Source organism: Plecotus auritus (assembly GCF_963455305.1).
Source record: "Plecotus auritus genome assembly, chromosome: 6".
Lineage (NCBI taxonomy): Eukaryota > Metazoa > Chordata > Mammalia > Chiroptera > Vespertilionidae > Plecotus > Plecotus auritus.
In genome coordinates, this window is record NC_137773.1 from 174,282,996 (window position 1) to 174,295,157 (window position 12,162).

The 12,162-nt window shown below is 48.3% G+C and overlaps 1 protein-coding gene across 2 annotated transcripts in view; it reads left to right on the forward strand.

The window, feature by feature from the left end:
- The window catches only part of CNTN6 (contactin 6), a 173,892-nt gene that overhangs the window by 9,875 nt on the left and 151,855 nt on the right, over window positions 1–12,162 (forward strand). The window lies entirely within an intron of this gene.

Below are 12,162 nucleotides of genomic sequence, written 5' to 3' on the forward strand. Positions count from 1 at the left end.
AGGGAGAGGAAGGGAGAAGGAGAGAGAGATAGAAACGTCAATGATGAGAGAGAATCATTGATCAGCTGCCTCCTGCTCGACCCCTACTGGCGATCGAGCCCACAACCTGAGGAATGTGCCCTGACCAGGAATGGAACCCCGGCCTCCTGGTTCATAGGTCAATGCTCAACCACGGAGCCATGCCAGCCAGGCTCAGGGGCAATTTTTGTCTGAGCCCAACCCTGTGTCCGTCGTGTGATGGGCGCTGGACAAGTGCTGGCTTCATGAATGTCGGTTGTAAATATACTAGAGACACATAAATTCCAACACATCTGGGCTTGTTCCCAGCGTGCTATCAGAACGCCGTCCTGGTCTAATGGAGTGAAAAGTCACACGTATTAAGAGAATGAATGTGGAGTGGAGATTTACGCCCCTGCCCTTGGCAGCCACGGGATCCACTCCAGGGCGAGGCCAGCGGGGCGTTTAGGAAGTTATGTAAACGTCACCGCAAACGGCAGCGGGCCTGGCTTCGGAGATCGACGTGGCGGGCTTTTCAGAGATGTTGGCGGAATAGGACAATTCGGAGGTGGATACAGGTGACAAGCAATAGGTTGCAGGGTAAAAGCTGTCACTGGAAACACCTCTGGATTCAGAATCGATTTATAAATTACAGGCGGAGCATGTGCGAGGTGTGTGAAATCTCCTCTGGGGAACCTCCGAGGACGGGGGAGAGGCACGTTGCTCCTCGAGGCTCAGGAGGGCCGCTCGTTCACGTGTTACCCGCATTGAACGTGGCGGGGAGGCTCTCTGGCTCTGGGAGGGAAATAATGAAGTGAGGTGTTTGCTTCTGTGCAGCTGCGTTTCAGGAACGCATTTGCGTTTGCCTGAGACCTGTGTACTCTATTCCCACGTTGGCAGATTGGATAATAAAGACAGAAGCCTTCAGAAGCCATCAAACAAGGCCGATTCGTCTCCCGTTTAGAGTCCTGACGTCTGTAAACCAGCTTACGCTGCAGTAACAAGCAACCCCGGCAGTGCTGGTTTGTGTTTTTATAAACAAGCTCTTGCTCATCTTCTTCAATGGTTTAGATCCAGGAAACGTCAACGCAATCTGAGTGGAGACCACGCAGACACAAACAGGACATCCAACAGCATCGGGCGCCTGTGGCTGAGTGTTCGCGCCACACGCTTTTTGGTCCAGCGTTCCTGAGACAGAATTAACGTATAACCTGGTCCGAGTTCAAGGTGCACAACATCATAATTGGACGCGTGTCTCTATTCTAAAATGATGATGGTAATAGGATTAGTTCATGGACCCTTCCCGTGTGAGCTGCTCATCGCTCTCCCTTGGTGAATCTATGGATCACAGACCACATTTGTAAACAGAAGGGGATGGAGACAGGGAAATGGTACTTTCTATAGAGGATGGAGAATAGCAGACGAGACGGGGCGTGGCAGGAAGGAGAGACTGAGGCCAGGCGGGGGGGTGGGGGGGAACGGGGGACGGGGGTAGATGGGACCTGAGATAGAGGCCCCGCAGCTGGGCTGGGCTGGGCCTTTTCCTCCTACGGAAACACAGCGCGGTCGAAGGTTAGTGAGGAGGAAGCGGTGCCCTGAGACGCAGGCGATGAAATATTCATCCTCTCTCCCAGTGCGACGCCGCATCCCTGTCACCCAGGCACGTGGGCCGGGCGGGGTGGGAGTCAGGGCAGCGCACTGAGGTCCTCTCCCTCCCCCACGAGGCAGGACCGGTTCTGAATCCCACAAATCCTGAAATTCTGTTGTTTGTTCCACACAATAGTCCACGGACACATTTGGAAAAAGAAAAGAAAAAAGTAAAGAAAAAAACAACACCACCAAAAACCAAAACCACAGCTTACTAATATGTAACGTGAGGGTCTAGGACCGTGGTCAGCCAACCGCGGCTCGCGAGCCACATGCGGCTCTTTGGCCCCTTGAGTGTGGCTCTTCCACAACATGCCACGGCCTGGGCGAGTCTGTTTTGAAGAAGTGGCGTTGGAAGAAGTTTAAGTTTGAAAAATGTGACTCTCCAAAGAGATTTCAATCGTTGTGCTGTGATATTTGGCTCCGTTGACTGATGAGTTTGCCGACCACTGGGCTAGGAGAGCATCAGGCTCAGCGCAACGAGCCAGGCAGAGAAAGACAAGCATCTCATGGCCTCACTCAGAGGTGGAATCCAAGGAACAGCGGAAACTGGGGAAGAAAACACGTCCAGAGGCACAGAGGCCTGAGCAGACTGCTCTGGTTGATCCCTTCCCGCCCTCCCTCCAGCATCCGGGAAGGATGGGACATGTCCCCCTCCCCCCCCCCCCCCCCCCCCCAGCGAGCGGCTGCCAGGAGAGAAAGGGGCTCCCAGCTGAGAGTCTGGGCCACCCCCCGAAGGAGGAGGTTTTCTGGGACCCTCAGTTTTGATGTGAGGGACCCCGTGCCACCGCACATCCCCAAAGAACTCACAGAATGTTGTCCAGTGAACTCACAGAATTTCGAAAAGAGTGACTTGTTTCACCGCCGCTCTTTTGATGAGGTTTGTTCCGGAGCATCGCAGACATGAGCCAATCACAAGCACTTGGTCGATTTTCACAAAGAAAATACAATTCCCTGAAGAGCCTGCACATCTATTTTGCTCATTGCTGACCCCTCATGGATGCATTCCCATTTAAGCCCAGCCAGCGTGGTTCCGTGGTTGAGCGTCGACCTATGAACCAGGAGGTCGTGGTTCTATTCCCGGTCAGGGCACATGCCCAGGGTGCAGGCTCCATCCCCAGTGGGGGGCGTGCAGGAGGCAGCCGATCCATGATTCTCTCTCATCATGAATGTTTCTATCTCTCTCTCCCGCTCCCTTCCTCTCTGAAATCAATAAAAGAATATTTTAAAAAATATAGCAAGACTCACAGGCACAAACATGTCTCTGAAGGTTGGGTCGGCTTCGCTTTGTACTTTCAAGTCTTTGAAATCATAAGCTGCCACCCCAGACCAGGAAAAGGAAAACTGGACGGGCGTCCCGCTCAGCCTCCTCTACCCCTCCATGGCTCTTACATGTGCAGAGCGGGTCAGAACTTGAACCAAGACCAGAATATAAGATGACGCGTGCATTTGGGTCTTTGAGGAGGAAAAAAGGAAGAAGAAGAGTGAAGAAGGTTCACAGATACCCATGAACTTGGCGTCAAGAATACAGATGGCTTCTTTTCAACCTTGGGGATCTTCATACATCTCTTAAGCGACTTTTTAATACACTGTGGGCTTGAGTGTTCTTTTTATATCAGGTTATAAATACTGTTGGTTAGAAGTCTATCCATCGGGTGCAATATATTTTTATGGGCTCGTGGTTAGCCAGAACAATTTAGAGACGAAAATGTAACCAAGGACATTTATAATACATGTCGAAGCGCAACGTCATTGTGACAATGAGTGTCACAGGGGGTTTTTTGTCTTGTTTCTTTTGTTTCACTCACATATGTCCTCCCGGTCACCAATGAGAAGAAGAAGAAGAACACAGCCGTGGGTTTGCGGGGTGCTATGATAGTCACAGGCGAGAGGGGCTGTCCACACGGCCGCCAGGGAAATGGCCGTCCCATTTGTTACCCGGTGTCACATTATCATTATTGCGTACACGTTTTCCTGAGAGGCCTGTGCCTTTGAGGACTAAATGTTAGGTCCGCTCCATTCTCTGGATAACGACGACAGGCCTGCATATTCATTCGAAGCACTTTCCAGAACATTCCTTGGACGTGGCCATTCAGGTCGATGTCAGAAATGGCCCTTTCTATTGTGCGTGTTGTGCAAGGGCCAAGTAAATAACCTTCCTGCTTAGAGCGAGATTGCTTCTCACACGCGGCGTTCATCGTGGGAAGGATCCAGAGGAGCAAGACGAAATGGCCCGAAGTGAACCGGGCCGGTGGGAGAGGCTGCGTCGGGCGGGAAGGCCGGGCCAGGTGTGTGGCGGATTTCCCAAGAGGATGCCCGTCCCTGTTCAGCGGTTCTTCGGGGTGTTTGTTACTTTAGAGGGGCGGGACCCCGAGGACAGACAAAGGCCTCTGCAGGGTGGTGGCCTGGCCACGTGAGAACAGGAAGCAGGTGGGACGCGACGGAGCTGCAGGGTTTCCAGCAGGAACTGAGCTGGGCCGCGGGCCCCGGGCTGCAAAATCGAATTACACGGCGGTACCCAGAGCGTCAGAGTCCCCCTGCGTGGGAGAGCGGAGACGTGGAGTCTTCGGCTGTGTTGGAAATGCCATTAGAATCCAGGGCCAGCATGTCTGTCCCTGGCAGAGATGGGACCTGGGCCACGGTTAGCGCCAGCCACAGCCCGTCCTCAAGTTCTGCCCCCAAAAGTGTTACCTCCGTCCAGGTGGTAAAACTCCTCTGACGACACATCTCTTAATGGGGACGTTTGAGAATGAAGTGTGGAGGCCATGACAGAAATCAAACCTTTGAGGTCGCTGAGTGCTCAGTCACGTCGGTTCAGGACGGCCAGGCATGGAGCGCGTGGAGGATGCTCTCCGGGGAGGGGAGGAGCCACGGGAGGAGAGGGAGGGGGGAGACGGGAATGAGTAGCGTTGCAGAATGACGGGGACGCAGTAACAGAGCGTTCACGAAGGACACCGTCACTTTCTAGACACTTGGCCCCGCCGCCCCGACATTAGGCCCTGGGTGCAGCGATGAAGGTAGGGGCTGGTCCTCAGGCTGTGGCATCCCTGCGGTTCCCCACAAGGGACCCCCGTTCAGGCGAGCAGTAGGAGGTGAGGTTGGAAAGAAAAACAGAGGTGCAAGTAGTATCTGACTTTTAACTTCTAAAGAGCCCAGGGGTGCTCCAGCCGGTTTGGCTCAGTGGATAGAGCGTCGGCCCACAGACTGAAGGGTCCCGGGTTCGATTCCGATCCAGGGCATGTCATGTACCTGGGTTGCGGGCTTCATCCCTGGCCCTGGTCAGGGCAGGTGCAGGAGGCAACTAATGGATGTGTCCCTCTCACATCCATGTTTCTCTCTCTCTCCCTCTCCCCCTTCCCTTCCACTCTCTCTACAAATCAATGGAAAAATATCCTTGGGTAAAGATTAACCAAAAATAAATAAATAAATAAAATACAGAAGAGGGGCTCTTAGAATAATGAATACAGCCCTAATTGCTTCAGATTAACTGATAGCCAAATGCATTCACAAATATTGACATTATTCAAATCAGCTTCAGCGAATGAAAAGGATGCTGGGTGTTGGTGCCCCTGATGCATACAGGAGAGGCATGTGTATATTTTTCCAGAATCATGACTTATTCAGTTTATGGTCTAATTATTGGTTGAGAAGATAAGTAAATAACAAATTATCATATGAAAGATATGAGCCTGGGAGTAATTAATGCAATAAAATGGATTGCTTCATCTGGGATGAACTTGCAAATTCTAGAAAAAAAGGGCTTGATTTCTGAAAAAAAAAATATAACAACATCAAAGAAATATTAAGGATTAAATGAAGAGAGAATTACCCGGTTTGGCTCAGCGCATAGAGCATTGGCCCTAGGACGGAAGTGTCCCGGGTGGGATTCCAGTCAAGGGCGTGTGCCTAGGTGGCAGGCTCGATGTGGGAGGCAACCAGCTGATGTGTCTCTCACATCGATGTTTCTCTCTCTGTCTCTCCCCCTCCCTTCCATTTTCTCTAAAAATCAAAATCAATGGAAAAATATCCCCAGGTGAGGGTTAAAAATAAATAAATAAAAATTAACTAAGAGATCATTAAAAGGTCTGCAGGATACAGCGTTCAGCTTCAGGAGAGGGATCCAGGGGCTCCGGCACAGCGAGGCTCTTGGCTGTGTTTTGCCTGGGGTCTGGGGGTCGGGCCCAGGAGGTTGGGAAGCAGAGGTAACCCAGCCATCTGGACCATCCCATCCTGGCCAGCGCTCTCGTGTGACCTGGTGACCTCCGTTAGCTGCGGACTGTCCCGGGCTGCACACGGCCATTCATGAATGACTATCGTTGTATCCCATAGCTAAAACACATGGCCCTGAGCCCTCACCTACGAAGCAGGTCACAGAAACCATCTTTCCCAGACACCTCTCTCTGACTGTGGTATGGACACGCAGCTAGATCCATCCTGCCCCCACATTCGATCCCCACCCATTCATTACCCGTTCAATAGAGACGTGTGTACCCTCGGCCCGCCTCAGTGACAGCAGCGCCATTACAGATTCAGCAGGGAAACCAGGGCGCTCTTCCAGGAGGTGGCGGTGTACGATCCAGGTACAAAGAATGGACTCCTGCGTTGTGCGAGGTGCCATGAGCACCCACCGCCGCCCTGAGAGATGGTGCAGGGCAGGAGGGGAAGTACGACAGGGAGGGGAGATGGAATTTGCGGTCACCAGTGTGAGCTAGCTTCCCAGTGTGGCGCACCTCACCACCAGCTCCCGCGTGCTCCTAACGTCCACGGAACAGGAATCGCATCCACAAGACGTGATGACTAAGCGAAGGCGTGGGTGGCTGGGGGGCGGGAAGGATGCGGCTGAACGGCTCCCAAGTATCTGACTCATCTGATTAAGGAGCAAGCGATGCCAATAAACAAGAAGAGGGGAGGAATGGTCCCTCCGTGCCCAGTAAAACTGCCTCTTAGAAGTAAACACTTAAAAGTGCCTGGAGGCCGAAACCGGTTTGGCTCAGTGGATAGAGCGTTGGCCTGCGGACTGAAGGGTCCCGGGTTTGATTCCGGTCAAGGGCACGTACCTTGGTTGTGGGCACAACCCCAGTGGGAGGTGTGCAGGAGGCAGCTGATCGATGTTTCTCTCTCATCGATGTTTCTAACTCTCTATCCCTCTCCCTTCCTCTCTGTAAAAAATCAATAAAAAATATATTTTAAAAAAAAGTGCCTGGAGGAGGATGTTCCTGAGATATTTACATATTTGCTTGATAGAGGTTTGAACAAAGAAAAGTGGGAAGATTTGCTTAAAATGGGGTGTCAGGGTGAAACCAGCTCCCAACTCAAGTGAGCCAGACCTCGGGTGCAATCCTGGTGCAATCCCGTGGCCTCCGGGCAGGACACAATGCGGTGGGCGGCTTGTGCGCCGTCTCTCAGTTCACAGTCCACAGGCCTAGACCCCTAATCACCCAGGTTCCCACCATTGTTCCGCTCCCAGTCTCTGGGTTACTCTCCTGTCTCAGGGTGACGGGAGTGGACAGGCGGTCACCCGGTAACGTGACCCCCGAGAGGACGGATGTTTATTTCTCTCCCAGCTCCCCGCCCCCTCCCACCCCCCCCACCCCTCCCAGCTCCCGTGGCTTTCCTCAGTCCAAGCCCTGGCCACCGGGACTCCCATACGGTGACGTCTCTGCAGTTCAGGGTTTGATGGCAATGCTGTCTCCATCCCCTTCTGTTCACAAATGTGGTCTGTGATCCATTGATTCACGAAGGGAGAGCGATGAGCAGCTCACACGGGAAGGGTCCGGTCACTGACCCAGCCCACAGCTGTCCACCCCTTAGGGAAGGAGTTTGAAGAGCAGCCCCTGGTGGGGAATGAAGCGGGGAAGAGGCGGGTGGGGGGGCGGTTTGCAAAGTGTCATGGGCTCATGCAGGTTCCCTCTGCCCAAGAGTGGTGACCTGGATCTCCAAGCCAGAAGTGAGGATTCCAGTCCCTCTTACGTCAGTAGATGGACATTATAATAAGACTTATTTTACTCATTTGTTGATAGTGATTTTAGCCCTTAGAACATTAATGTCTGAGTGCAATGGAGAAAGAGGAAGACTAACATTAGAAAACCATGTGAGTGTCTGTGTGTGCACATGTGTGTGTATGTGTGTGCATGTGTGTCTGCATTTCTGTATGTGTCTGTGTGTGTGTGTCTGTCTGTATGTGTGTGTGATAGGAAATTGTTAAAGCCAAGGACTATGCCCTCTTGGAAAAGCTCAACTCTTAGAATCCTTTCAACTTAATAACTGCGTGATCACAATATTCACTAATACATATTCTGATACTGGCATATCTAATACATATTCCAGTACTGGAATATCTAATACATATTCTGATATTGGCATATCTAATACATATTCAGATACTGGCATATCTAATGCATACTCAGATACTGGCATATCTAATACATATTCGGATATTGGCATATCTAATACATATTCGGATATTGGCAGATCTAATACATACTCAGATACTGACATATCTGATACATATTCAGATACTGGCATATCTACTATATATTCAGATACTGGCATATCTACTATATATTCGGATACTGGCATATCTAATACATACTGGCATATCTAATACATACTCAGATGCTGGCATATTTAATACATATTCAGATATTGGCATATCTACTACATACTCGGATACTGGCATATCTAATACATATTCAGATACTGGCATATCTAATACATACTGGCATATCTACTACATACTCAGATGCTGGCATATCTAATACATATTCAGATACTGGCATATCTAATACATATTCAGATACTGGCATATCTACTACATACTCAGATATAAGCTCTGAGAAATGGTTAGGCTAAGCTGCCTTGGTACCAGGCTCTCAGATACTTTGAAAACGTTGTCAGTTGAACATGGTGCATTGAAAAAATGTTCAGTTTGTAGCAAAAGGTCAAAAGCCATCAGACTTGGCACAAATACTGGATCAATCATTGGATACTTTATCAACCACCTGTAAGGAGAATTGCGAATGTGCGTAAACACGTGAACGTCAAGTGTTACAATGCATACTTTCCCCTGCTTTTCCTACCTTTCCTTCATGTGTAAATGTCCCTTTCTCCATCTTACTTCCCTGCAGAGTATGTTTGCAGCCAAGTTTCTTGAGCTGTAATTCACATATAATGAATATACACGCTTTAAGTTCAATGAGTTTGAAAACTGTATATGCCCATGTAACTACCCACTGCCATCCAAATATAGACTAGTTCTATCTCCGACAAAAGTTCCTCCATGCTTTTCTAGAATCAACCCCACCACTTCTCCGACCCACAGCCTCTGATCTGATTTTGATTCCTGCAAATGATTTTTCTTTTCGATTCTAGAAATGTGTATAAAGAGAATCGCACTCTGTCAAAATTGGCATTCTGCTCAGGATAATACTTTGAGATTCATTCTGTATTTACATGTACCGCTAGCTTTGTTCCTTTTTCTTGCCGAGTTGCATTCCATTATCTGAACATACTACCATTTGTTTTCCTCTTTGCCTACTGATAAACATGTGGGTTGCTTCCATTTTGGAACTGATATGAAAAATATTGTTACTAACCCTGGTGGGCAATTATTTAGGAAGAGATATGTTTTTATTTGCCTTTAGTAATACCTGAGAGTGGAACTGAAGAGCTATATTTATGTTTAACTTAATGAACTTTCCCCAGCTATTTCCCAAAGCAGTTGTGGCATTGTGTATTTGTGCCAGCAACAGCTGAGAGTTCCCATTGCTGCTCAAAAGGATCATTGGAGTGTTGATAGGAATTGCTTTGAACTTGTAGATTGCGATGAGCAGGTGGCATTGACAACTTACCAATATTAAGTCTTCCAATCCATAAACATGGGCTGTTTTCATTTATTTAGGTCTTCTTTAATTTGTTTTAGCCATGGATTGTAGTTCTCAAGGCCCACAACTTTCTCCTCTTTAGTAAATTTATTTCTAGGCATTTTCCTCTGAATAGATGGAATCATTTCCTATGCATGTTGTTTAAAAGGAATCATTTTATTCATTTGCTTTTCAGATCATTGATTGCTGGTGTATAGGAACACAACTTATTTTTGTGTATTGATCTTATACCCTGTAACTTTGATGAATTAATTTCTTAGCTCCAGTTGCTTAGTTTTGAGGATTCTACGTATAGGATCATGCCATCTGCAAACACAGACCTTTTTTTTTCCTTCTCAGCTTGGATATTGTTTAATTTGTTTTCTTGCCTAATTGCTTTGGTTGGGCCTTCCAGTACAGTATTGAATGGCGATGGTGAAAAGGCACATCAGTGTTGTGATTCTGATCCCAGGATGGAAGATTTCAGCATTTCCCTATTGAGTATGATGTTAACCATAGTTTTTTCTTAAGTACTCTATCATTTTGAGGAAATTCCTTTCTTATAAGCGTTTTTATAATAAAAGAATGTTGGATTTTGTCAGAATCCCTTTTTACGCAATAATTAAGATAATCATGGGATGTTTTTCCTTCTTTCTTAATGTGGTGTATGCCAGTGGTTGATTATCTGATGTTGAACCATCCTTGCATTTTCAGGATAGATCTCAGTTGCTCATGATATATAAGCCTTTTAATGAGCTGTTGGGCCAGTGGTGATTTTCCCCCCTCGATGGACATTCGACAAAGCCCAGATATTATTAATGGTCACAACTGGAGGAAGATGCTAGTGGCATAGGTGTGTGGAGGCCAAGATGTTGCTAGACAGTCTATGATGGACAGGACAGGGCCCCTTCCCCCACAACCAAGGACTCGCCGTCCCAAGGTGTCTACATGACTCAGGCTGAGAAACTCTAAATGACCCCAGGCCTCCTTCCATTCCCCTGGCTAGGCCACCCTTCTCTCTCTAATGTGGCATCTTGGCTCTCCCCCCTCAGCGTTCCTATAGCACCCTACCCTCTCCCAGCCCTTCCTTTCATGCTCCAGCCACACTGACCTCACTTAGGGTCTTTTGTCAGGCAAGTTATTTTTTGCTGTCACCCTCCACACGTGTGCTTCCCTCTGATCAGGTCCTTACAGGGAACCTCCCTCCCTCCTAACCCGGTCTCTAGGTTTAACCTCTACTTATTCTTTGGTTCTCAGTTACTTCCTTTGGAAAGGCGTTCTGATTCTGCTAAGACTAAGAGAGGTACTTTCTTAGTATTTCCCCTCAACGTCAGCACTGATTATATCATAGCATGTCTCAGAATTTATTATAATCCCAGGTTCATATCTATAAGGTCTTAGAAGATGATACCCAACCTTTCCTGTTTGCTCATTGTTATATCTCCAAAACTTGGGTCTTGGCCATTTCTGCAATATATATGCATAAGAATAAATGAATGGCTCAAGAATAAATGAATGACTCAACCGAAAGGCCCTTTTCTTCATCTGTAACCTTCAGGAAATGGAGTTGTTAAAAAAAATGTAAGTTAATGCTTTGTAGAGATCCTCCTCAGATAAGTCTGTGGAATGGAAAGAACAAATTAAGATATTTTCATTTCGGTTACCCAAATCTTTACTCATCTGTCTCACTCATAACTGAACTATCAATATATCCAGTTTTTGCAAAGTATCCAATGATTGATCCAGTATTTGTGCAAAGTCTGAGACACAGACCCCGGGTGGTAGAGCACTCATTTATAGATTGGCTCTTGAATAAGTTATCAGGGCCACAAGCAAGATTTGAGAGTGGAACCTGGGGCAGAGGAAAGCAGCTCAACTCAGCCCTTGAGGTCGCCAGGCTTGGCGCGGGATTTCCCGGGACTTGCTGGCTTTCCCAGGCAGTGTCCAATTTCCGAGAAAGAAACAGTGAAATGCCAGAGGCGCCGTGAGCGCCGGGCAGGTTCAAGCCAGGTCAGCACGAAAATGACTGCTAAGCAGCCGCCAGCTTGTAAAATGATAGAGGAACTCATTCTTCCTTATTGCCCTTTACAAATATTAGCAAATAAGTCACAGTGTCAGCAGGGGCTGGAGCCTCGGCGCTGCCTTGAGGACCAGAAGTGTTTGAGAGTTGGCTGGGAGGCGGATTTCTGTAAATCAGAGCCCACCCTTCCATGTATTCTAATCCAAGGACGGATGCTCCATCCGAAGGGCTGTCTGACCAGCCCCAAGGCTCTAGGACAGTATCATCCCGGGGAAAAGATATAAGACAAGAGGCAAGCCATGTGGATATGGTGAGCGACGCGCTCTGCAGCGGGGGGTTATAGATTTTGTTGTGTTTGCTCTTCTATTTCATAGCATTTCCCAAATTCCAGCATCTCCCTGACCACCCACGGCCCTGCAAAACCCTAGAATCACAGGAGTCCTGGCAGGCTGAACTGTCTGCTAAGTCAGCATCCTGTTCCTCAGAGTGCTCTTCTCTCTCCCATGCTTGTCTAAATATTTAAATCCATAACTATTAGGGAACGTTTCAGCTTTCCTTAGTTCACTCCGCGGATAGGTGTTCTGATGGTAGAGAAAGGTGGATCAGTACTGGGCCTTAGGAAAGCAGGTTTATCCG